Genomic DNA, 25,551 nt, shown 5'->3' on the forward strand with positions numbered 1-25,551 from the left:
CGACAAACAAATTTTAAGTATTCACAAAGAGAAACTATGTTGAATCCATATCAAAAAGCCATTCTTTGCTGTATCTTATCTTTACGCTCTATAGAAACCAATTGAAACAAGAAGTTTTAGTATAATCTACCATCTCGGGTCTTAGTACAAAGATGAGGGGGATGATATAATTTATTCTTGGAATGCTGAATTGATTGCATCGTTTTTACTCTATGATGATCAATGGTATAACCGGAAATAGTCTATTTTTTTTACAACTTTCTGTTTGAGTAGATGCTTAAGATAGGAGGTGCAACCTATTTTGGGGACGCTGAATTGACTATAAGAAACATCTACTCCTTATCTCTTACGTTTTTGATCTGACACCCGTCGACATTACCTGTAACCTTTCCAGTTCCACAAGACTTCTTATGGTTATGAATACCATAGTTTGGATCGACATAATTGTCTATTTCTTTGTAGCCTTATTAGATATTAATCAACATATGTTATCTCGTTTATTATCGACAAGGCACAATTAAACTGAATACTAACTTGATTTATGATAAAGTAGTATACACAGCAGTAGAAAGTGTTCAATTTTCGATTCCTGAATCTGTTCCTTGATTTTAAGTAGTTCTTAAAAACAAAATAACTCTCATGTATGAAAGAAACATGTAGGCCCTACTTTTCATGAAAGTTTATTTTTAATAACTACTTATAATCAATTGACTGATTAAAGCACTCGAAAATTGGCCAATTTCTACTCTTCGATAATAATTTTTGCTGACTTACAGTAAATGAAGACCAAATGTGGTTTAATTATGTCTTGCGATCGATAATCAACACGATAATATATGTTGTTTAAAATCTAATAAAGCTACAATGAAATAGACAACAATCCAATTGTATGTTCATTTCGACATGTCAATTATTAACCTCCCCATGATACTTTTCTGGTTACGCCACTAGCATCAAATAATCGATAAAATATTCACAATAATTTAGCGGGCCTATATAAATTAATGTGAGGGTTATGACACTCTTTTTGTGAACCAAGAATATTGTATTCCTAGTTTCGTGTGACCAACTTTCAAAATAGCAATATTATTCATGCAAAATAGAAGATAAAAAATTGAGCAATTAAAGGTTTTGGTTACATTTAGTCTCGCTTCGGTGAACGTGTGAATTCTCGTACATTTTGGCAGAAAAAAAGTAGTTTATCCCATTTATTATATTCTGCCTGGTCTCGATCCGTCCATTTGTTCTTTCACACATGAAATGATTTCGTTTGTGTGTGTGCTTGCGTTGGCTGGCCAGTCATTTATGTACGAACTGCACCTGCGCTGCGATCAGCACCATCTGCTGACGATTTAAGCAACTCGAGCGCAGCAGGAGCTATCGGTAGTCCGGTTACGAGTTCACCACTAGATTTTCAGGTTTCCAGTGTTCCAGTGGTGGAAGTAGGATTCGGATCGAAGCGGATCAGTCGCGAAAATCGAGGCGTTTTAGTTCTCTCTGTTCAACTAGAATCGGTTTCAATTCCCGGCTGCCCCCTCCACTTGCCTGGTAGCAAGAAGGGGTGGGGTGTAAGTAGATAAGACCGAATACCACGAAAATATATATATACTCTCGGTATTGTAATGCATGCACGTGTATGAGTCGTTTAGCATAGTAGAGATCAATAAAAGTTGTGATTTCGTTTTTTATTGACTCGTGAAATATATCATCTGACGAAAGTGTGACAGACTATAAAATGTGGTAAATTTTGTATTTTTCCTTCCACTGATTTTAAGACATACATTTTGCTGTATCTGGGTCACTTATCATAAGGAATTGTTTATCAGCAGTTGAGAAGAGAAGGTGAGTTTATATAATTAATTATTGTATTTTATATATTATTAACTGCATGTAAAGAAGTATTCAATGTATATTTTACTAATAAAAATGTCTGACATCTAACTTTAATTGGATTTCACATGTCATGTCCTGAAGCATTCCGATTATGATAATATTTAAATTATTATTAACTTGTACTTTCCTAAGTGATATATATTTTTACTATTTTATGTGCTTCTTATGCTTAAATATACACGAGTTTCTGACTTACAATGTTATCTTTGAAACCGTTGGACAGGATGGAAGATTGACGAATTGATTACAAAATAAGTAACAGAATTTACAAGAAACTATTTTATTAATGCATGTGTTGATGCTTAACTAATTCATCTAAAATGCACTTTTGATCCTTCCTAGTAACTTTGTGATCTATATTTGTGTATTCCGTGAATGCAGTACCATGTTTGATTCCCAGCGCGGCTACCTGTACTTGGTATCTCGCGTTTAATTCTAGTTCCCATCGCAGATTGCTTCGACGCTGAAACGCGGTGTTGAAACTTATGTGCGACGACTCTGTTCTTTAGATGTGACACATTGTGCATTAATCTTGCAATAAATTTAGCACAAGGGTGGGGTTTTGTTCGTTTTTAATATTTCTTTGAACAGTTAGATCCACAATGTATAGTTCCAAATAGAGCTTTATCCGCAATTTGTCCACAATAGAACCTTCTGGTAACGGATATTGGGTGCAGAAAATTAACTCTGAATACTTACTGGTGTTTAAGGAGATTTTCAAAATGTGAAGTTCTGAGACCACAAAATATTTCAAAATGAGAAGTAATACCGAATATTTCGAAGTGTTGCGCGAATTGAAATATAATGTTTGCAAGATTTGCATTCAGTCTACGAAAATGTATAGAAGGAAATATAAAATTCTTTTTTTTTCTTTTTTCCGATGAGTTGTTAATTTTGGTAACGTATAGTCTTAGTTCCCTAAATTGTTTGTTTGTCTTTTAGACAGGGGGGTAGATCTACGCAGGGGATGAGTTCTGGGGGTCCGGACCGCACCGAAAATCCCAACTTTTCTGAAAATTTAATGATTTTACAAATTTTAATGTAATTTGTTATCATGTTGAATTTGGACTCTCGAAATAAATTCCTATGTACGTGCCTGCATTTAGGTATATAGTTACGGAGTCTTTCAGGCAGGAATTTGTTAGGAATCAGGAGATTATGTAAGGATTATTTGATGACCTTCCTTCAAAGGATGTCAACCTCATCAGAGTGAGCGAGTGTACAGAGCGATCCCGTCTTTATGGGCAGTGGTGTAGGAACTGGGAAATACAGCAGTTATTAGTTTATCAAAATTAATTTCAAATCTCTCGTACAGGTCAAGGGCGTGGGTGATAACAGTGATGTGCTGTTGTTGAAAAGTGTTCTTCTTCACGGGAAACGGAGTATACATAAATGATACTCTTGGAATATGAGCATTTGTAACTTCATATTAAGTATTACAATAAATATTCTCAATTTATAGCACCATTATCTAAGTTTTAACTGTATTACACTGGTTTTGTGTCCATCACATAGGTCTTTAAGGAGGCAAACCTGATAAAAGTTGGTATGATTTTTTCAACTGCATACAAAAGTTGTTTGTTTTACATTTTCCTTCAGTCATGTTAAATTGTTCGAATGATTTTTTATATGTAGAAACAGTGTATATTTATATAAAATGTTATTCAATAGGCCTGTAGTGTATCCATCAATGTAATTAAGGACACCTAATATGATGTTATGAATTCAAAATTAGCAAGAACACTTCGGTACTGGTGCCGTTTCACTTTTATTTTAAGCACAAAATCTCTTTTGGAAAAGAATAACGAATGATTTCTGTTCTAGTATATACTTTACATAACATTTTAAAAGCTTATCTGTGTTCCTTCATAGTCAAAGGAATACAGTGAATACCTTTAGATGACAAGGTTCTGGGCTCGATTCCGTGGGCGAGCATCAAACGCATCACAGTTGTTAAGATCTTACTCAATTGTGGGTTCCATTCTATATTATTCTCTGCTGAAAAAGTATGTAAAACATATGTAAAACATAAAATTCAATGTTATTATTATTATTATTATTATTATTATTATTATTATTATTATTATTATTATTACTAATGTTTAATGAAACAAAGTGTATAAATATGAAACATATACAAAATATATATTTAATTGAACTGAGCACAATGATGTGAGTAAATCTTCATGAGTAGTTTTTGAGAAATCGAAATAAATGAATTTTCTATAAACCTATCAAATAAAGCTGTACGATAAACACACTAACTAATAAGATGAAACTACTACTGAGATAAACGCTAATTAAGTTTCTCATTATAACACTAACAAGATGAAAGTGTACAGTGTAGTTACTGAGATATAGCCTAAAATTAATATTAAATCTAAAACTTTTTATTATTATTATTGATTAGCTATAACATTATTCAAAGTTGAGAAATACATAAAATCCAGAGACCAAGTCTAGTTGAATGAAAATAATATGCTTCAATATAAAAATCTTATAGATATAATTCTGAGGAAAAATCGAGAAAAAATGAACTTTTAATGGCACTAAACTACATGTCGTTGGTTAGTCAACCTGATGTGGTTGATCGCTTTTATTATGGTAGCATATATGATTTATTTATAAGTATTGACTAGAAGACCAATCGGAAAACGACCATTAGGAAGTCCTAGGCGCAGATGGGAGTACAATATTAAGATGGATTTCGCAGAGATAGGAATACAAAGTAGAAATTGTATCCAGTTGGCTAAGGATAGAAGTCAGAGAAGAACTTTTGTGAATGCGGCATTGAACCTCCGGGTTCCATAAGCCATAGAGTTAGTTAGAGTTATTTAGTTAGTTAGTTATTGAATGTGAAAAGTCTACGGTGCTAAGTAGCAGCTTGTTTTTATTGTTATGCTATTCTCCTAACAGTGACACACAATACTGCTAATATTGACGTACATAATCGATCGATAAATTACTGATGGACACAAAAAATCGGTTTTCGAGTTTTAGGAAAACCGAAACAGGTTATTGTACACTTTCAGAAAAATAAACACACTGCTGAACAAGACTGTACTTATTTAATATACAAACACATTTACACGTGACGTTTCGATCTTCTAGCCAAGATCCTCATCAGACGTATACTTCTTCAACAAACCAGCTTTGCTCTTCTCTAGTGTAATTTAATCACTTCTACAATTTATGCAAAATTACAGGATACACAGGATATGATTATTAAAGTAATAATTACTGTGTTATCACTAATGATTCACTTACTGCAGCTTATACAAACAAACTGTGCAATGACAACACACCAATTGACACACATTGATGCATAAGATTTTGCTTTATCTTCACATTTTGTTTTATGAACAGGTTTTCTGCTTCTTCTTGATATACGATCAACTTTAATAGTATGAAGTGCACTTTAGTATCACCCAGCAAATATTGTCTGCTATTTCTCTGACTGTTTTGCTTCTCTACTACTCTTTCCATTACAAACGTCAAAAAATAGTATATACTTTAATGGTGTCCTAATCTTTTTAATTAAATTGGTAATAGAAACAAGACGTCAAATTGAAAACCTATTCTTTTTTTTAAAAGGAAGTTTAGAACTTATCCGAAGTACTGCACCGTTGAAATTACGTTCCCTGGGTGCAGGAAGGTGCAGTTATTTTATAATGGAGAGAAAATATAGTATGTTTTTATATTCCTTCTACCAGTTACTGATTGCACTATTTCCAATAATTTTCCATCCCAACTATTACTCGTTACAGCTTCTTAGTAGCTTTTCTGTTCCACAAGCTAATTTTGTACATTTTTCTCTATGAAGTCACGGTCCGACTACATCTGTTCATTATCATTTTTCCCCCCGGTTTTGTTCCGTACCTTAATTTTCACCACCACTAGTATGGATACAAATAGTCCTATATATACTACTTTCCCTTCTGGATTATTCTAGTAGTCCATAAAAATGAGATCACAATAAGTGCTGTTTTAAAACTTATTTCCATTCCTATGTCCAAGGCATGGCCTCACGCTGATTGAGGCACGGGAGAGAAGGGACAACTTGCTATATTTGGATTTCCGAAGTGGATACAGTTATTTGTAATACATGGCAAAATGTGTTAGATTTGTCTGCTTTCACACTATAGTATTTAATATATTTGTGTTAAATATTGTAATATACCATATTTACTTTAGTTAATAAAGTTATTCCATGCACGTAAATAATTGATTTGATTTGATTTTTTAAAGTTTAGCATCCCTTTCAGCAGCGAGGTATAGACTTATAGCTTAACGTGGAACCCGAACCACATGAAATCCCGCCAGTAATCGAACCAAAGTCTCCCATTTGGGTTTCACATGAAAGTACGTAAACACATGCCTACAATTACTGAAGATCTCTAGAAGGTTGTTCAAAGCTGTTAAAATCACATAGCTTTCCAAAAGTTAGATAAATTGATCAAACAATTGCTTTTGATTTGTAAAGCTTTTATCAAAGCCAAGGTCCGACACTTTAATCAGTGCCGTGCCAAATCAGCGCCCGGGGCAAGAGGATACGACGGCACAACCGTACATATTAGTAAGAACGTACACCAACCACGAAGCGCCACCATGGTTGGCGCTAATCGTTAGAAAATTTCCAAAAATAAACCCTGCTTTTCCTTGATTTTGTGCACTTTTTATTACATTTTCCCCTCCATTTTATATATATGTGCACATACATTTTCCTAACATGGGTAACATTATATAAATACGACCACTTCCTAAAGTAGGAAGAGGATTTAAGTACATATTAGTAATATTCCAAGTAATTTTCCTCTCTTATTTGTCCTTCTGTTCTTTTTGCGCCCCCTTACTTAGGGGCCTGGGGACATCGCCCCACTCACCCCCGACGGCACGTCACTGACATTGGTGAACACAAACTTCTTCAATAAATTTATGTCAATGGAAACAGGCAGTGTATTTTCGTTTCCTTATTTTATCGGTGAGTTTACTTTGTATAACAAGACCAACTAGCAGGGAATATTGTGTATTTTGTTTGAAAAATTCTGAAAAATCAATAACGTGCTCAGACTTTTGACAATGATTGTACTTTCGTAAGTTTATTTCTAGTTTGACTACTGGAAAAATATTTCTTCTTCTTTTTTATATTATTTCATACTCTTATTTGAGTTTAGACAAGGGGCGTTGTTGACTAAAGTTTTCTAGATGTGTCGCGTGATACAAGGCGTCAGAGAACTTCTTTGAAGCGACGTTAAATATTTACTTTAAAGTAGCGTTTTGTAACATATCATGTTTTCTACGATGAGAGCTTAAAAAAAGATTTTTTAAATATGAATTTCCTTTTTCACAAGCCACACGTGAACTTCATATCTATACCAAGCAGATAGGCGAATGAACTAAAGACGTATATTGCATAACATATTACATGATCGTAAGAACGTGACTTAGACAAAGTTCAGGATAGAATCTTAAAGTTAGTTGAAGGGGCATAGCAGGGATATAATGGAGCTTATATTCGACTATACGTCGAATACTCACCTGTATGTTTGAATATTTCAACTTACACCCACTTTAAATCAGGGATATAAGGGTAGATATGCAAAGGACGTTCAAAGAGTTTTTCACAATGTGCCTAACTTTTGTAATAGTTGCACTAGGACCATGAAATTTGGTGTGCATATGCTTGTAAGTTGTGTAGCAAATTGCTGTATTTATAGATACGCTCACAATGGAGAAAGAATCAGACAGCCACACCCCCAAATGGTCGGCACTGAATTTCTGTACAATACCACCAATTACTCGGCCACATATATTCGACACAAATTCCTTCGTGTATATGAGGATGAAACATTTCACAGAATCAATATCTAGTAATGGGTACAGTAGTTCCACGAGGGTGACTTCAGTCTGTTGGTTCAACACGGTACAGCAGACCATCTACTCCAATAAACAATGTTTACAAAGACCACGTTGACAAATGTGTAATCACGACAGGTTGTTGAAGTGACTGAGTTGTCTGTGGTTAGTATTCTAACAATAATTCAGTCTTTAGGTTACAGAAAACTTTGCACACGTTGGGTGTCATACCTGCTCATAAACGAACAGAAACGTACTCACTCTGCCATTCACACAGAGAAGAAAATCAGAAATATGGGATGGGAAGCGGTTCCTCAACTCTCTTATACTTCGGATCTGGCCCCGTCCAATTTCTTTCTGTTTGGTCGTCTGAAGGCCTTCCGTCATAGTAGGCACTTTGTCAGTGACCAACAACTCATTGTGCGTGTTAAACAGTGGTGTAATAGTCAGCGTCCGGAGTTTAACCAAAGGGCATTTACTGCATCAAAAGAATAGTGGGCTTAATATGTCACAGCAGATGGGATATACATTGAAGATAAGGGGGTGACATTGCGATTTTTTGTCAATACGTTTTCATTGAAATGCGTATATAGAGGTGCAGGGACGCACATACAGAGAGGGGTCACAGAGACCGCCTCCCAGAAAACTTCCTAACTCAATATATTTGTACACTTTTTCAATAAAACTATACTTGTTTAATAGAGAAATGATTGATGTAGCATAAAAATTTGATTTTATACTTCATCCGTACTCTTTCTCTTACTAAAACAATCTAGTTCTATAACTTTTTTTCTGAAGATTTAGGTGGAGGCATTTTACAATTACTAATCGTCTTTTCGGATGCAGAATACCTAGGTAATACCCGTTCAATATTACATAGACATAGTGGCATGTAGTATTGAGTCACCCAAAAGCTTGGATCCCTCCCAACTAAAATTTCTGGGTGCGCACGTACTGATGGGAGGAGGGATTTAAATAATTTCCATTAACCTATTTTACCCGTCCATTAACGTATTTGAGCTAGTAAACTAATAATTGGTGAAATGAGATAAAAAGAAAAAAAAGAGAAAAGAAAATCGCGCATACTGTCGTTCAGGATAATGTATTGGTATCAAAACAGAAATCTTTCAATTTTAAAATTTTCGTACCTTAAAAACATTTTAGAACACCTTCTTTTATGTACACATTAAGTTACAGTGGCTTTTTGATAAAAAAAAAGAACAGAGGCAGTTCGTGAGGAAAGTCACATCAGTAAAAAAAAAAGTAATAAGGCTTTATTGCTTCAAACTGAGGAAAGAATAATTATTTAATGATCTAATCGTAGAATACAGGAAATAAAACATTAAATAACACTTTGTACTTAACTTGAAGCGATAAAAACTAATTTTTTTTAACGATATGACTTCTCTCACGAGTCGTTTCAGGACATGAACAAAACTGACTGTACAGAAAGTAATTCCCCTATGTTTACAGCTGCTGCCCAATTATTACATTACAGTGCTACTACAGGTGTTGTACGTACACTAAATTGAGCTTTGATCTTTATTGAACCAAAATGTGACAAGACAGAAGGAGGAAAGCTTTGCCTAACATAAGGCAATATTCCCGTTTTCATTTCATTTTAAAAATTAGTTACATCATTTTTCTGTGATAAGAAGTGGCGTTTGTGTCTCGTTTCTTTGGAGAAAGCGAGAAGAAAGTTTTAAAAAAACGTGCGATGCCTATATAATGTTTTACTTTGTCTTCACTTATGAAATTAGGAGTATCTGTATTTTATTGACTGGTACGGGTGTTTGAACTCTATAGAAATTAATTAATATCTCGTCCCGAGTTTCCTGTTTAGAATGCAAATATATGCAAGTTATCACATGAGAAACTTCATTTCCATAAATGGAATGTCACCTAACCTTTCGGAATATATTTAAATACTTAAAATCTCAACGTATTCGATGAAAAGTTAATTACTGTGGGTAATTCCTTAGTAAATTAAGAGGAATATAAATATAAATTACGATCTAACACAATAAAATAAAAATACAATGCTCCTTTAGCGTTTTGTAGAACTCTGGGATAACAAACTGGTTATTTGTTTGTAACCTACCGGCTTCGATCCTAACCATGTCTAGTTCTCGGTGATCTGTGCAGAAAAACAAGAAGTACATTTAAGCTCAAAAATAGGATTTACAGACTCCAATGTAAGTCTTTATTAAATTTCTGTTTTTGTTCTTTTTTCCTTTCTTTTACTTTCTTCCGAACGGGGTTAAAGTATCGAAGATTGTTCCCAACTAACTAAACAATTAATTTTTCTTTTTTTTTCGGCTGACACGAGCGTTATTTCCTGTAGTGGTTTATACTTTTTAAGATTAAACCGTACGTCTATGCATTCCATACTATAAGGAGTATATATATATATATATATATATATATATATATATATATATGTAGTAATCCTCTAAACAATATTTAAAAAATATATATGTTCGATTTGATTTGCTAATTCATTTGGAAGTTGAACCGAGTGTAGCATTTTATTCGATCGATATTTGTGTGTTTGTCCTCTCTCTACTTGCCATTTCCAAGATAAACTCTCGTAAAATATATTCAACTTTAATGAAATTTGTACGTATCTTCCACCAACGTTCCGAAATAAATGTATTGTTTGGGGTTTAATAGATGATGGATAACAGAGTAAAAAAGGGCAAATATTCACTCAATGTTGTAAGTTTGATTATACGTATATAAAAGATTCTTCAAGGTACTTCGATGATCCAAAAAAGGATGAATTCACTCCTTCCCCCATTTAAAATTACATAAAATCTTCACAATAATTTTGTTAATATGTTTTATCTTGATGCAAAATGACGGATACTTTCTTTGAGACTTCCCAATCATTCTCTTTGTATGTACATAAAACCAGCGATGAATGAAGATAGAATCTACTGATCATTTTTTAAAAAGTTTTCTTCAATAAGTTTCGTAAAAATTATTCGATTTTGATATAACAATAAGTATATTTTCTCCGATATTTTCCCACAATCCGCAGTGCGTGGGATTAAAGTTTGTCAAGAGCGAGAAGTCATATATACAGTATATACCTGTGTCTGTTCGTAAAAAGCATTCGGTTCTGGTGAAATATGGTATATTTTTTTTTCTGAAGATTTCCAATCATCTGTAAGACGTAAAGCTAAAATAGGTGAATAATAAGTAATAAGGGAGTGAATCTATCTTCCAACCCACCCCAATAGCGTTTTAAATAAAGCATGTATATGATGTGAAAATTTCATAAAACTAGTCTAATCTTTATAAAACAAAGGTGTTATGTTTTGTTGGAAGTTGAGGTTGAAATTGGTGAAAGGAAAATGGTAGAATCGCTCGCTTCTTCTGTATATAGCATCACTGGTAGGCTAAATAGCACATGGAATGTATGTACCATTTCTGCTGGTAAATACACATAACAAATAAAAGCAATGCTTATTCTGGTAAACAATTTACTCCGGGCCATATATTTTACAGTTATTTTTAAATTCATGTAACTTAATAAAACATTACTTCCTCTGAGTTATTATGGTAAGACGAATAAATGAAAGTTATACTCAAGTTATTTACTATATGTATTTGTAAATAATATATTCCTTTTCTCTAATATAAATTCCCTTTATACATCTACTTGTTCCTCATGGGCTCGCGTTGGACTCACACGTGCCTTGACCTTATTAAGTAATCTAACCACTTCCACAATCCAAATATTGTCTTTAGACCTTCACACATACATATATCATCTTCCTACCCGCGCTGCATTTTACAACATTGTTTGAACATCACTGTTAGCTAACTACTCAGCTCATTTTAAGCTTCTGAGAAAGTTTTCCTTCAAAAGTATATATCATAGTTATTTATTTGGATACATAATAATAAATTTAGTTTTATTATGTATCTAGCTCAAAGTTTAAAATCTAATTAAAACTTAATTTCAACAGATGCCTTTACGATTAAGATTCGACTTTTCTTATTAACATATCATAATTAAATTCAACTAATGCCAACGTTCGTTTTTAAATCTCATTCACTTCAGGTTTCATCTTATTTCAAGGATGTTGTTTCTTGCCGAACACTATTTCAAGGAAGATTTATAACTATTATAGAGAAATTTATATGCAGTAACATTTTAAATAAATATTCATCCTATCTTTTGGAATAATCAGACATAATTTAAAAATTAATTTATTCAGTTTCAGTATACAGGGTGTCCCAAGAAAGAGTGGTCCTAAGAAAGAGTAGAGTACCACAGATTCTGTGAAAGAGTACTTGGAAAATGGTAGTGAAACTGATTCTAAGCAAAGAGTTCATATTTACGCTGGTTTGATTTGAACGATAGCTGAGATATGAATAGAAATAAAAAATACCGCCACCAAAATCAATGTTCTTCATGCTTGGGAAGTAATTAATTTATTGAAGTAAGTAGGAGCTAGGTAGTAGCTCTTAAGTAAAGCATCACACTCGATGACAATTACTGAATAGATAGTAGTTTCAATGCCCATACCTGTTAAACTGACTCTCGGTTAGGAATGTTTCATACCGAGTTCGCAAGTTTGTCAACAAGCGGCAGCACATGTAACACTGTTCGTGATCGAAGCATCACACCTACAGTGTTGTGAGAGTATGTACGGTTAGAACATACACATTTGTGAGCTGCTGTTGTCTTGGTTGTTTTCGAAGCATTTCACACGCAGTTACTGTAAAATGGCACGTACATACATGAATGAGCAATTTACCAACATGGTGTTTGTGTACAGAATTTCTAGTAGAAGTGCTCATGCGGTTGTTGAAGAATACAGGAGATGTTTCCCATTATGTCACGACTGGTTACACTTGTTCTTATTTCTAACCTCTCTCTCTGCAAGTTTCTATCTGGTATACCATTTTCAATTGCCCCTTGAGATTATGCAACCATGGTAAGTGATTTTTGCTTTGACTCACATTGTAGATGTGCGTACAATCATACCATGGATAACAACGTTTTTCTGTATGGTTTCCATTTTTACTGCACCGTTTCATTACCCCTGCTGTGCAGACATTCGATGAATCCCTAAATGACATATGGAGAAACTCTGGCGCAGTTATGTAACATGCGTTTAACATGTCAAGGCGATATGATTTTTATGTCTTTCTGAACGCCCTTCCTAGCTTCTATCACTATTCCGCTGGCAGGTGTGAAGTTCCCTTCCCCCACATTCGAAGCTGTCTAGCTCCTCCCCTAACCATTTCCGGACCATATATCATATAAACATTTTTTTCTTGTTTTGGTGCCAGGAATCTGTGGTTTCATTTTTCACCGTTACTTTTGGAACACCCTGTATGTGTCTCAACCCATTATAATAAGATAAACAAAATTCTTGACAACGAAGTTCGTTTCTTTTTCTTACGAATATTGTCTTTGTACTGCATACGAACCTCCTACACAATATGCAAAAGAGTGAAATTTTATGAAAGACTGGAATTTGTGTACTGAGTGTCATGTATAAAGTTTTCTTTTCAACACAAGCATACACACACCTGAACAGAAAACAAAATAAAAGAAAGAAGCAATTAAAGGTAAAGTTCAACTAGAAACTATGTATATTCTCTATGCGCATGTTTTTGTGTATATCTAATTGAGTTTGCTGAAAGTATTCTTTGATTAAAAGAACAAAAAATATGTTATACTACAAATAAGTATATTTTCTTCAGGATTACTTTCATTCTCTTTCTCTCAACTTATACACGAATGCATTTTCTTGCTATGCAGTGCCTCCCAGAGGAAATTTAAATCCTTTTTCTAATCAAACACAATGGTTGCCTTTTTTAGAGTTTTTCCCAGACTTGCTGTAAGGAAGCTAGTTGAGGGAAAGGGAATCATATTTATATCGTATGTATGTGGACCTAGTAAGACTATATAAGAATGAAAAACAGTAAATAAATTCTATTCTTTCTTCCCTTTTTCTTTCTTTTTCTTTTTATTATTTCTTTCTTTTCTGTTCGATTCCTTGTTCTAGTGAAATGTTATCGTAGAGAGAGAAGGTCTTTGTTTATATTCATCGCTTTATTGCATTGCAAGATGTAGAAGTCACTTGGGGAATAACCTAAGAAAGAACAAAAGAAATGCCCGAAGAAAAATATAATATTCTATTCCATCTTATGCTTTACGTTTCTTATTTTTCTTCTCCTTTTTTATGTCTTTGGTATATTTTATTTTATTTATTCTTATTTGGGTTCATGTGCTTGCAGTTTCTTTAATAAAAAAAGAAAAATGAAATATTTCTTAACTAAGCTCTGAAAAAAAATATTAAGTTTTTTCTCTCGGTTATAGTTTACGTAGTGGTACGTGTTTGATATAGTTATTGAGAAAGAGAAAACGAAAAGAAATGAATAAATGAAAATGGAGCATCATGACTTAGTACATAAGAGACACAGGACTCAACACTAAAATAAGGACTATCTAGTGATGAGGAAGTTTCGTAAAATTGGGAAGATTAAGGACTCTGTTTTAGAGATAATTGCTTTAATAATAACGATTCAATGAGAAAATACAAATTGCATTTTATTGGGAACAGGGGTGCATCCACGGAGGGTACACCAACTCCAGACCACCTCCAAGACTTCCTAACACCACATACATTTTCACACTTTTTCAATAAAATTATACTTGTTTAACAGAGAAATGATTGATGTAGCATACAAATTTAATGTTACACTTCATCTGTACTCTTATAAAAACAATCTAATTCTATCATTTTTTTTCTGGAAATATAAGTGCAAGTATTTTACAATTACCTATAGCAGTGGTTCCCAATAAATTTTCTTTGAGAATCCCTTTTTACCTTCGACAACATTTCGCTGACTCTGTAACATCCCAAATGGATTTAAAGTCATAAATTAAAATTCTAACAACCACTTACTGAATTGAACATCTTTATTTACTTACCTAAACATAATTATTTTTATTAATATAGCCTGGCGTTTTGTAAGGTGGCGGCCGGTCACGAAATAAAAATCATCCCTAAGAATGAATATCGATTTGATTATATCTATTACTACAATAATGTTTGCTGAAGGCTAGCTTAAGATAAAATCTAATTTTCTAACAATAAGTCGCGGACTCGTTGGTGACCTCCCGCGGACCCTCAAGAGTCCGCGGACCACTTTTTGGAAACCACTGATCTACAGTATTTTTGGGTGCAGAATAATATCCGTTCAATACTACATGGATTTAGTGGCTTGTAGTATTGGGCCCCTCCCAGGCCGGTAGCCAGCCCAAAGATTTAGGGGGGCCGGCTGAAGTTAGGGGGGGCGATCTAACCATAATATAGTTCATCAGCATATTAAAGTTCATTTGCAAGCCTATCGTAAAATTTTTAGAGGGGGCTAACAAAAATTTAGGGGGGCCGGCCCCCCTAGACCCCCCTGAATACGGGCCTGGCCCCTCCTCCAAATCTTGGACTCCTCCCAACAAAACTTTCTGGGTACTCGCCTGGTTGGCAAGCATACTGTATATGGATACCCACGTTTGTTGCTATTTTCATGTAACTACCGTTATTTTGAATGCACTTTTCCCCATCGTTACAGGAACTTGTATACTTGAAGAGCTGGGCTAATGATCTTACGCATACTCCTAAAACAATCATCCTTCAGTTAATTATTATCAAACGGAATCAAAAATCTGGGCATAATGGTATTTCACAACCTTGTATCCTTACGTATACTAAAATAATAATATCCTTGTCACTGAAAGAAGTTGAATATGATTCTCCTAAAGTCACGCCTTCTGAAAATGTCAATAATGTAGATTTGTGTGGCTAAATGTTATTGGAATTGCTATTTGTAATGTAAAGAGAAGGATAGTTATCGAGTATCGTGCTTGTCTCTCTACTGCAAAATTGGGGGGGCGCGGTGGCTCAGTGGTAGAGCGTTCACCTCTGGTGCTTGGGGTTCCGGGTTCGATCCCAGCCCCCGCCAAGTGAACCTTGTGGTGGACAAACACCGTGCTCGTGGGTTTTCTCGGGGTTCTCCCGTTTCCTCCCACTTTCTTCATTCCACCATTTCACTCATCTCTCATCATCACCGGTCCCCTTAGGCTAACCGGCATAATCGTGGGACGTAAAACTTAAAGATTTCATTTCATTTTTTCTACTGCAAAATATTTAGCCAGGATGTATATCTGGGGAAGGGGTAACAAAAGAAGGGATGCCACTTACCTTTTTGTGTACCTACCAACATTACTTTAAAAGGACGAGACGTAAGTGCAATATACATTTTTGGGCATAGGTTATCAAACCAACGACGTCCCTTCCCACCTACATTCCCAACGTTGCATAGTAACTTAACGCTAAAATTTGCAATCTGGGTGAAAAAGAAAGATGAATTATTATTCAACACATCTTTAAAAACAATAAAATACGGGTGTTTTTTCACTTCTTCGTTAACAACGACCCCATTGTAGGCTGTTATAAACAGAATTAATTACAAACTTTACGTATTAGATTCTTGTTTCTTTCCTATTTCTGACCCAGCATTACACATATGTCCATAATTTTGTTTGTATTCGTATCTAACTGAGTATTTACTGTACTTTCATTTGCTTAGTTGTCTCAGTATGATATATCGGCAACGTACTGCACATTTATTATTACTATTACTATTACTATTACTAATAATATATACATGTAAGATGCTTCTTCTTGTACCGGAAATACTGTACGCCCCTATAAGGTTTTTGTGATATTGAAAATATCCGTCCCTGATGTGCCTTTAAAAAAGTTATCTACCACTAGGTTTATAATTGTTAGTTGAAGTCTGATTGCATGTCTTTCTTGGATATGTCTATCTCTTTTCACTTTTGTACAGATAATTTAAACTCGATAACAATACAATATGTTCATATAACTTTCGCTGTAACTTAGAGTTTTTCTGCAAAATTAATGGTGCCTTTCTGCTTATACAATCCATCATTACACAATAGTTTGGTTGGTTGCAGATGATTAGAAGTACACTTAATTACATGATATTGAATAGAGCAGGGGTTTTCAAACTTTTTGCAGATGAGGCTCTCCTTAACCACCAAAATCTGAACGCACCTCCCCTGTCAAAAATTAAATGTGTCAACAACTTGTTCCTAAAAGAAAGACTATCACTATGATAAGCTATGTTTCATGTATTAATTACTAATGGAAATATCTCATTAATACAAGTGATTTACATTGTACGTATTTGACTACACTTTTTAATGTTATTTGCCGGTGTTAATAATTATAAATTGTGGTTAAGTCAGATATTTATGTTAAAATTGAAAAATACAAGCAGAGAGGGAATTTAAATAGTAAAAACCGGCCTCTGTGCCTCCCGTGACAACCATCGGCGCCTCCCGGGGTGGCGCGCCGCAGAGTTTAAAAACCCCTGGAATAGAGGTTAAAGCGTCTATGAACCGTAAAGAAAACTTTTAAAACTCAATGCTTCTATGAAATGTACTAGAAACAAGAAAATTATTATTTTGATGGGGTAAAACGAAGCAACTGAAACTAAAAGCGTTGGGCACTCTTCCTATAATTGAGGGTTCTCGCCCAATGCTTTTTACTCTTTTGCTTTATCGTGTTACTCACTAAATAATATTTTAAGATCCTCTATCACGGCGAAATTAAAATACCGTTAATTTTACAGTAATTATATGTTATCTTCAAATAGATAAAAGATAATCGAAATCTGAAACAAGAGCACCCTAGACAATATTACTTTACATGTGATATAGTTATCACGACTCACTTATCTGCTTTTGATTTCCAGCCATTTAGAAAATCGGCATTTATTTTCGCGTTTCTAAATGGCTGCAAACGGAAAGCTACTAGGTGACTCGTGATAACGGTACCTCACACGAAATAATGTTGTCTAGGGCGCTCTTGTTCCACATTTCGATTATCATTTATCTATTTGGAGATATCACATAATTACTGTAAAATCACCGGTATTTTAATTTCGCAGTGATTAGGCCTCTTAAGGACATTTTATTTTCTCCCATTTTAATGCATTTTGTATAAGTATTGTTGTAAAAGTTTATTTGCTCTTATTTAATTCAACGTTCTGTTTATCATCGATTCTAGGTAAGATGTAAAACTAGAGCTTAACATATGGCCCTAACCACTTGAGCTCCCACCAGGAATCGAAATAAGGTCTAGCTGCTATCGAGTCCGTATTTCATATCCAGCTATAAAATACAAATAACACTCAGCATCATATTATGAATTGTGTCCCACTACAGAATCAGGATATAAATAAACAAAGGGAAATAATGAAATGAAATACAATATCCATTACTTTTGAATTGTTTTGTATAGATCCTCACTGAAGCCGAAATAATTAGTATGTGTAGTCGTCCACCCCCTAACCCTTTGCTCTTCGTATAACGCTCTATTGACTTGTGCTTAAACAGAGACTTTTCTCTATTTCCTTCTCTCCCCCTCTATACTCATGATCTTCCGCCAATATCAACATCCCTTTTACAACTTCATCAGGTCTCCACCATCACCACCACCACTGGTGTTCGGCTTTGCTCTTTAACCCTGGAATACCTCACTTTACCTCGAGTCCTTTTGTATGCACGTCCTCACATCCCTTTGTAACCATTCATTTGAGCTTATTTTTTTTTTTACTTGTATCCTTTGAGTGGTGCTCGGCCGCAAAACAGCTACTGACACGCGGCTGTCCTAGTACTCTCTGGTACAGAAACTGCATTTTTTTTTTGTTCACCTCTGTGCGTCTGAATGTGTATGTGTTGTTTTGTTTTAAGCTCCAATATCCGCTGCTTCAATAGAAGAACGAGAAATAAAAGAATGATCCCTCTCTACACTTCCATGGGTTTCTTTGTTTTTATATTAGAAACGAAAAAAAGCATATGTGCTAGTAGTAATAGCAATAGTGTAATCAAGAGACAGCAATTTATTTTGAGACAGGTTTGATTTAGGAGAACTGCAGGGGAAAACAAGCTAAGGAAGGGGAATGAGTGTACATAATATGTGTTTGTATATATATATATATATATATATATATATATATATATATATATGATGTGTGGACCAAAGAACGCTTAATCTACCGTTCTGTGCAATGTTTAATCATCCATAGCGGCTGCTTGAATACACACTTTACCTGTATACACTCTAACCATTTGTGTGCTACGGGGGGGGGGAGGAGGGTATCTAGTAAGGCTATATATGTAAAGTATTGATTCTACGTTGTATCTCCTTTGTGCCTTCTCTCTTTGTATCAAACACACACACATGCATACAGGTATATATACACACACACACACACTTATGTGGTGTAAAAGAGAACGAGAGCCTCAAGTGCTCAAGCTAGCACTGTCTGTGATTTAAGCCTGATTTAACAACACTGAGCTTGAGCATTAGGGAAAAGCTAAACTAAGTACCTAAAAGCAACTAAGCTGAACTGTTTTTGATCACACACGCATGTATTATTAAGGTTGTTTACTGTAGTTTTTCTTCATTCGATCTATCTTACGTTTGAATTTTTTTAAACACTTCTTTCCCACATGCTTAACGAATTAAGCTTGATCATTCACGTTTACAAGGGGTACCCAGAATTTTTCAAAGATTTGAGGTATTCTTTTAAGGAAATTCTACTTTTTCAAGGATTGTTTGAGACACTTTTTGCAGCTCGTTTGACCTTGAACGCTTGTATAGATAGGCAAGATGGAGCTCGAGATCTTCATCTCTTGTGGTGACCTAATTTATACTAGTCCAGATTTCGAATGTTAAGCAGTTACCATGCTGCACAGACTCGTAGCCAGAGCACTAAGACAGGGGGACAGAAATATTCGGGGAGGAGTAACATATATTCTGCTTATTTTTTGAACATATATTTCTGTACCCCAGAGGTAAAATGTCAGGTAACCGCTTTAAGGAATATTTTTATTAATTTATATATATATATATATATATATATATATATATATATATATATATATATATATATATATATATATATATATATATATATATATATTTGCATGTGCTCTTTTTAGCGGTATGAAGCTTAAAGTCTATATTTATGTAGATGGCGAATGATATTCCCATATTAGCTTTGTGAAGAAAATCGCGTTTTTCTTCTACTGCAAAATTGTATAAAAACGAGCGTAAATTCAAAAGTAAAGTCTCCAAAGAGCTGAGAACACAGGAGAGCTGTTGTGCTCCTTGGACTTCCTTATGGAATAATGGAATGAGGCCCACCTGATTAAAGGTATTGTGTACTTATGTCATCCTTGTTTTAGCCCATTAATATAAATTCGAAAAAATATATATTTGTATTCTTCTAGTTTGTTTAATAACAATTAGAATTTTCATAGTTTTATTTCTTTTCCAAATCACAGGGGCCGCGGTGTCTCAGTGGTAGAGCGTTTACCTCTGGTGCATTGCGCCCTTGGTTCGATCCCAGCTCGCACCAAGTAAACTTCGTGGTAGACAAACATTGTGTTCGTTGGCTTTCTCGCGGCTCGACTCGAATGAGATTCGACTCAAGAGCCTAATAACATGCAAGGCCTACTAGACGAAAAAAAATATGAACTATTATTGAAAAAACGATTCCGGCACATTTTATGACATTAAATTCATTAAGATTAGAAGGAAGTATATGGATAATTCACCAGTAATGGCGGAAGGGTATAAAAAAGATTACTTTCAACAAACAAAATGTGATAATAGTTTAACGATTTGAAAATATGCTTCACAATATTATGAATCTAAGCAAAAATTGTTGGTTTCGTTCCGTCTAGGGTTAAGATTATTCACGAGACGAGACAAGGCGAGAATCTTTCCAACAAAAACAGTCACAATTTACGAGATGATACATTACTTCCATGATTCATTTTCGAGACGAGACAGGGTTAAATCTTGTCTCGTAAACACTTCTATCTGGGATAAATGTGGATTTTTAGAATGTTGCAAGACATTTTGCAAAATAATTGGAAATAAGATGGCACTTTTGCGTACATTGATCCAATGAAACATTTTTTTTTTAATTTATCCACAAGAATGTACTTAATGTCTTTTAAATATAGTGATATAGTATTAATTAATAGAACTAATTAATCTATTTCAGTACTTTGATTGTAATGATTGAAATAATATATATAGCTTCAATCTTGGTATAATTTTAATGAACATGTACGAGACTGTATTACAATTTCCCTAATTTATAGGTGATCGTTAAGTTTATAAAGTCATCTGTTTATAAGTAAAATTTTAATAAGCAGGCTAATTATGTAGAATCAAACTCGGATTCTCAAAGATACATTAACACCTTTGCCCAAAAGTTATTTTTTTTTTAAATAAATGCAGTTGCTTCTCATTGATTTTATGGTACCATGACGTGCACACATACATTGGTTTGGGAATTCTTATGTAACTAATGAAATTAAAGATTTAACTTTTTTCGGGTTTAACTATATGCCTAGAATTACATATATTAAAAAAAAATCAACATAAAATTTATCCTTAGTTTTTTTCTTTTTCTCAGGGCCAAGCTTATTTGTTTTGTATTACTAGATGTTCTTTACATTTAAGTTTACTTTTCTTTAACCAAAGCTGTAACATTATCTCTTCTTTTACTGGATAGTTTAACTTACAATCATCTTCAGTAATTCGTAGTTAGAAACATTGTTTTTTTTTTCTGCTTCTTACTTGTGTTTTAAGCTAGAGAATGTGATTGCAAATAAGTAGCATATGCATGTGTACATCAATATAGGAGTTTAGTTTGCATGACATGATATTTTCTCAATTAATCCACTTCCGGTTTTAGTAGTATGATTAGAATGGAGATGGGATATATTTTTAGGGCACTTAATTGATTGCATACTACCTTTTAGCTATCTATAAAGTTTTTTTTGCTCTATAAAAAATCGAATGTTAAAACCTGAAGTGGTTGACTTCTGCCACTTCCGGTTTTAGTAGAGAAATTAGAATTATGGAATCTTCCTTAGGACGCTTAATTGATTACAAAGAACTGCTTCTCGCTGCCTATCTTAATTTGTATTCTACAGTGATGAACGTTAAAACTGGAAGTGTTTGATTTCTATCTTTTCTGGTTTTAATAGAGGGTTAAAAGAGAATATAGTATCTAATTCTTAGAACGCTAAATTGATTCTTCCCCCCCAAAAATGCTTGTTTCTACGTCTTATCAATTTTATAGATTAATATTGGAACCGGAAGTTGAAGTAGACGTCTGTTACTTCTGATTTTAGCAGAAAGTTAAGTGTGAAATGTATTCTTTGGACGTTTTATCGATTAAAGAAAACAGCTTCGAACTATCTATTATTGTTTTTATTTTTCTATACAGTGATCAGCGTAGAAACTGAGAATTGTTGATTTTCTACAACATCTGGTAGATAGATTGCCTCCTCCAATGAACTCGATTCCTCTCACTTTTAATGTTCCATATCTTGACCAAATTTGATGATGTTTCATCACGTAGTTCTTAGAGATATTATGTTTCCCGAATGGACGGACACAGGAGCATGGTAAACATATAAAAGAATTTTGGTAACCTAAACTGCTTAAAAATCAATAATGCATTAGTTGTTTATAGCCATTTAAGAGGTGCGTATATGTTAACTTCTTGGTTAAAACTATAGAAGAGAGCCAAAGTAAAATTGTTGAAACTATTAGTGTTTAGTTAGTACTAAAATAGTACGTAAAGATTTTTTAAAAAATAATAGTTTTAATTAAGACTATATTCAGAAAAGTTGAAATATTGGAAGTCAGAATAAGATAAATATTTAAAAGTAGGGACTGCTTTTTTGGGAGTATAACACAAGAATTTTAAATGATTGAAATTTGTTGTTCCTTTTTTTAGCCCCAATGGCTATTGAGAAGGTATCTGCTGCTTAAAGTAGAATTTGAATCATTTCTTGGGTTTGTCGCTGATAGGAACACACACACTAGGGACAAAGAAATTTGCAGGATATATTATCCACCTAGAGACATCCTAGCAACGACGCGTTGCCATATACTACAATGTTCTGAAGTGGAATCAAACTTGTCCTCTCTTTGCTAGGTATGAGCAAGTCCACAGAGTTTGAATCACGAATCATAGAAACTGCAGATTCACGAAGTTGACATGGGATTGCTTTGTTTTTACACACGATAATACGTCTCAAGTTACAGAATTCCACAATATTTCACATGATTTTTCTTCACCATATGCATTGACTTTTAATGTAACAATAAATCTGTTCATCCTATCCCTACTCTACTGGATTGGTGATTCGATCAACTACTTTACCAAGAGTTATATCCCAGTTTCAGGCAGAACACTCAGGCAAGACAAGAATATTGACAAGAGAGTCAACGGAAGGGAAAACGTACAATCAAGATAACATCAAGATGATTACAGATACTATAGGTATATAAGTTACGCACGAAATTTGAAGATTAGTAGGGTTTACTAAATTCTAACTCATGAAAAGCATCAAAAATTAACTTCCGAAATGGTCTTTAGTTGATTGTAACAACCTGTATAGTCAAATTGGTTTGATGTCTGTGACGTTGTAATCTCAGTGATTATGAACTGATGCAGTATTGTATTCATTACAACATACAAGCCTCATTACAACAGTTTATCATATATAACATTTTCTTAAATACCGATTTTTTCTCTATGTTTAAATAACAAATCTGTACCAGATGTAATCTAGAGCATCCGCTAAAGCACTTGTTTTGTACTAACTTAAATGCTTGAAGCTGTTAGAACAATCTGCTAAAACCTGTCAGGAGTTTTGTTGTTATGTTTGCATAAAATTGAAATTAGAATGATTTATTACCGGAAGCATAAATTGCACTTTTGAAAACCCTTCAAGGAAAGAGTAAAAGAAGCTAATAGAGGCTGGACTCCCTACAGTTTCGTACGTAAACATAAACACACACAAACATACACAAAACATTCAAGAAAAGGAATTGAGAACCAGAAAATCCACATACAGTTTACTGTATAAACACACAGGTGGATATACACGCAACAACCACATTTTCACCCCCTCACACGCAAAGTTGGAGAAGAAAGCTTTGTGGGTGGGTGATACCTTCGCGTAGTCGTCACGCTCTCTGACAATTAATTAGCCGTCCACTTCTACCTCTGAGTCATGCCCCTTTGCATTAGCAACAAATTGATTTTGTCCCACATGAGAGATACACCGTATGTGTCAGAGAGTTTAATGTATGCGTATATGCGTGCGAATGTCACAAGCAGTTAACCATGTTTTATCAAAGGTAAATACAGCGGGCATACGAGTAGGTTTCTTTTCACAACCTACCCTGCATCTTCTTTATTTTCGGGTTATTTAAGTATGACTGAAAAGGTTAGATTTACTTAGCACCAACCCTATTCTTCATTGATTTTAATGTAATCAAGTATATTTCAGAGGCACTAAAATGATTTATTTGGCACCAGACTCACTTTTCATTTATTTTACCCTAACCAAGTAGGCCGATATCTCATAGAAACTAAAAAGGATTTAGTTTTCACCAATCATATTCTTCAGTGATTGTATCTAACTAGTACTGTCCAAATCGATTCTTTGGAAAATCTAAAATCGATTAATTAAAAAAAAGAAATTTCAGAAAAAAAATTGGTTTTCAGTTTTCTAAGTCGATTGTTAGTTTCAGTTTTCAAAATCCACTCTCAGTGTTCTGTTTTCAAAATAGATTTTCGGTTTCGGTTTTCGCTCTGTAAAACCGAAATTCGACTTATAGTTTTCAAAACCGACGTTCTTCTTTCGTTTTCGAAACCAATTTACAGTTTTGGGTTTCAAAACCAAAATTCGACTTTTGGTTTACTTTCTTCATTGTGCAGACGTTATTTAAAGGTGAATATGAACGGAATCAATAAGATGAAGTGGGAATAATATGCAGAAATAAATAATATACTTGTATGTCTGAACGTGTTTAATTTGCACTGCAAATTTCTCATACAACTGTGATTTTTTATCGGCTAGAAACCAAGTTTTTAAATGAATTCACTTTTGGGATACTTGCGGGTGTTCCCTGAGATAAACTAATAGTGGCATGGATTGATGTTTGACCTTAAGCGATACTCTCACGTCAATCTATCTGCTTTCAGTGATGTTATGAACACTGTTAGGAGGTCCTATTCGGTCGACATGTTCTTACTTTAGTGAAACGAGAGTCTTGTCAACATGTTTCTCGAACGATATTCACCATACGAAAGCAAATTTCTCATTGGAGGTCTGAGAACAATGCCTCGCAAGCTCATTGGTTCACACCAAACTCATTTTTATTGTCACGTTTTATAGTTTGTATCATTAAGGATACAGACACTGGCTTACGAAAAATATGCTGTATTAGTTTTCGATAGAAAACATTAATTTTCTTTTGTTGTTTACTAGTAACGTTTGACACTAAGTTGCAAAAGGCAAGAAAATATCCAGAAGTATACTCTAAGATTTGTTTGCATGCTAGCATTACAATTCATTTGCTTTGTGGTGAGCAGTTCGTTAGATAATCTTCTCAATAAGGAGATATATTAAAATTGTTCTCTTTTTCAATACGGAGGGATGCAAAGTGTAAAATCGCTTCTTGGTTTCTCATATGCTATGTTTTTAAATGCAAGCAATATGAACTATAAATAATTTGGAATTTTCTTTTGAAACGTTTAGATACAGACAAAAAAAAGTATCGTTCTTGATCATATTGCGAGTTCCCTTGATGATAATTACTAAATATGCATAAAATAATATTAGTATAGTAT

General features: G+C 34.0%; 1 protein-coding gene across 2 annotated transcripts in view; it reads left to right on the forward strand.

Moving 5' to 3' along the window:
• The first annotated feature begins 1,406 nt into the window (after positions 1–1,406).
• The window catches only part of LOC145668440 (thrombospondin type-1 domain-containing protein 7B-like), a 1,268,628-nt gene continuing 1,244,483 nt past the window's right edge, over positions 1,407–25,551 (forward strand). The window contains exon 1 of one of the 2 annotated variants that reach the window (XM_081736305.1): positions 1,407–1,842. The gene's annotated coding sequence lies outside the window, so the exon portion shown is untranslated. The remainder of the gene's footprint in view (positions 1,843–25,551) is intronic. The other variant, XM_081736304.1, reaches the window with a different exon arrangement.

The sequence above is a fragment of the Thermobia domestica genome, chromosome 13 (genome assembly GCF_964235325.1).
Source record: "Thermobia domestica chromosome 13, izTheDome1.hap1.1, whole genome shotgun sequence".
Taxonomy (NCBI): domain Eukaryota; kingdom Metazoa; phylum Arthropoda; class Insecta; order Zygentoma; family Lepismatidae; genus Thermobia; species Thermobia domestica.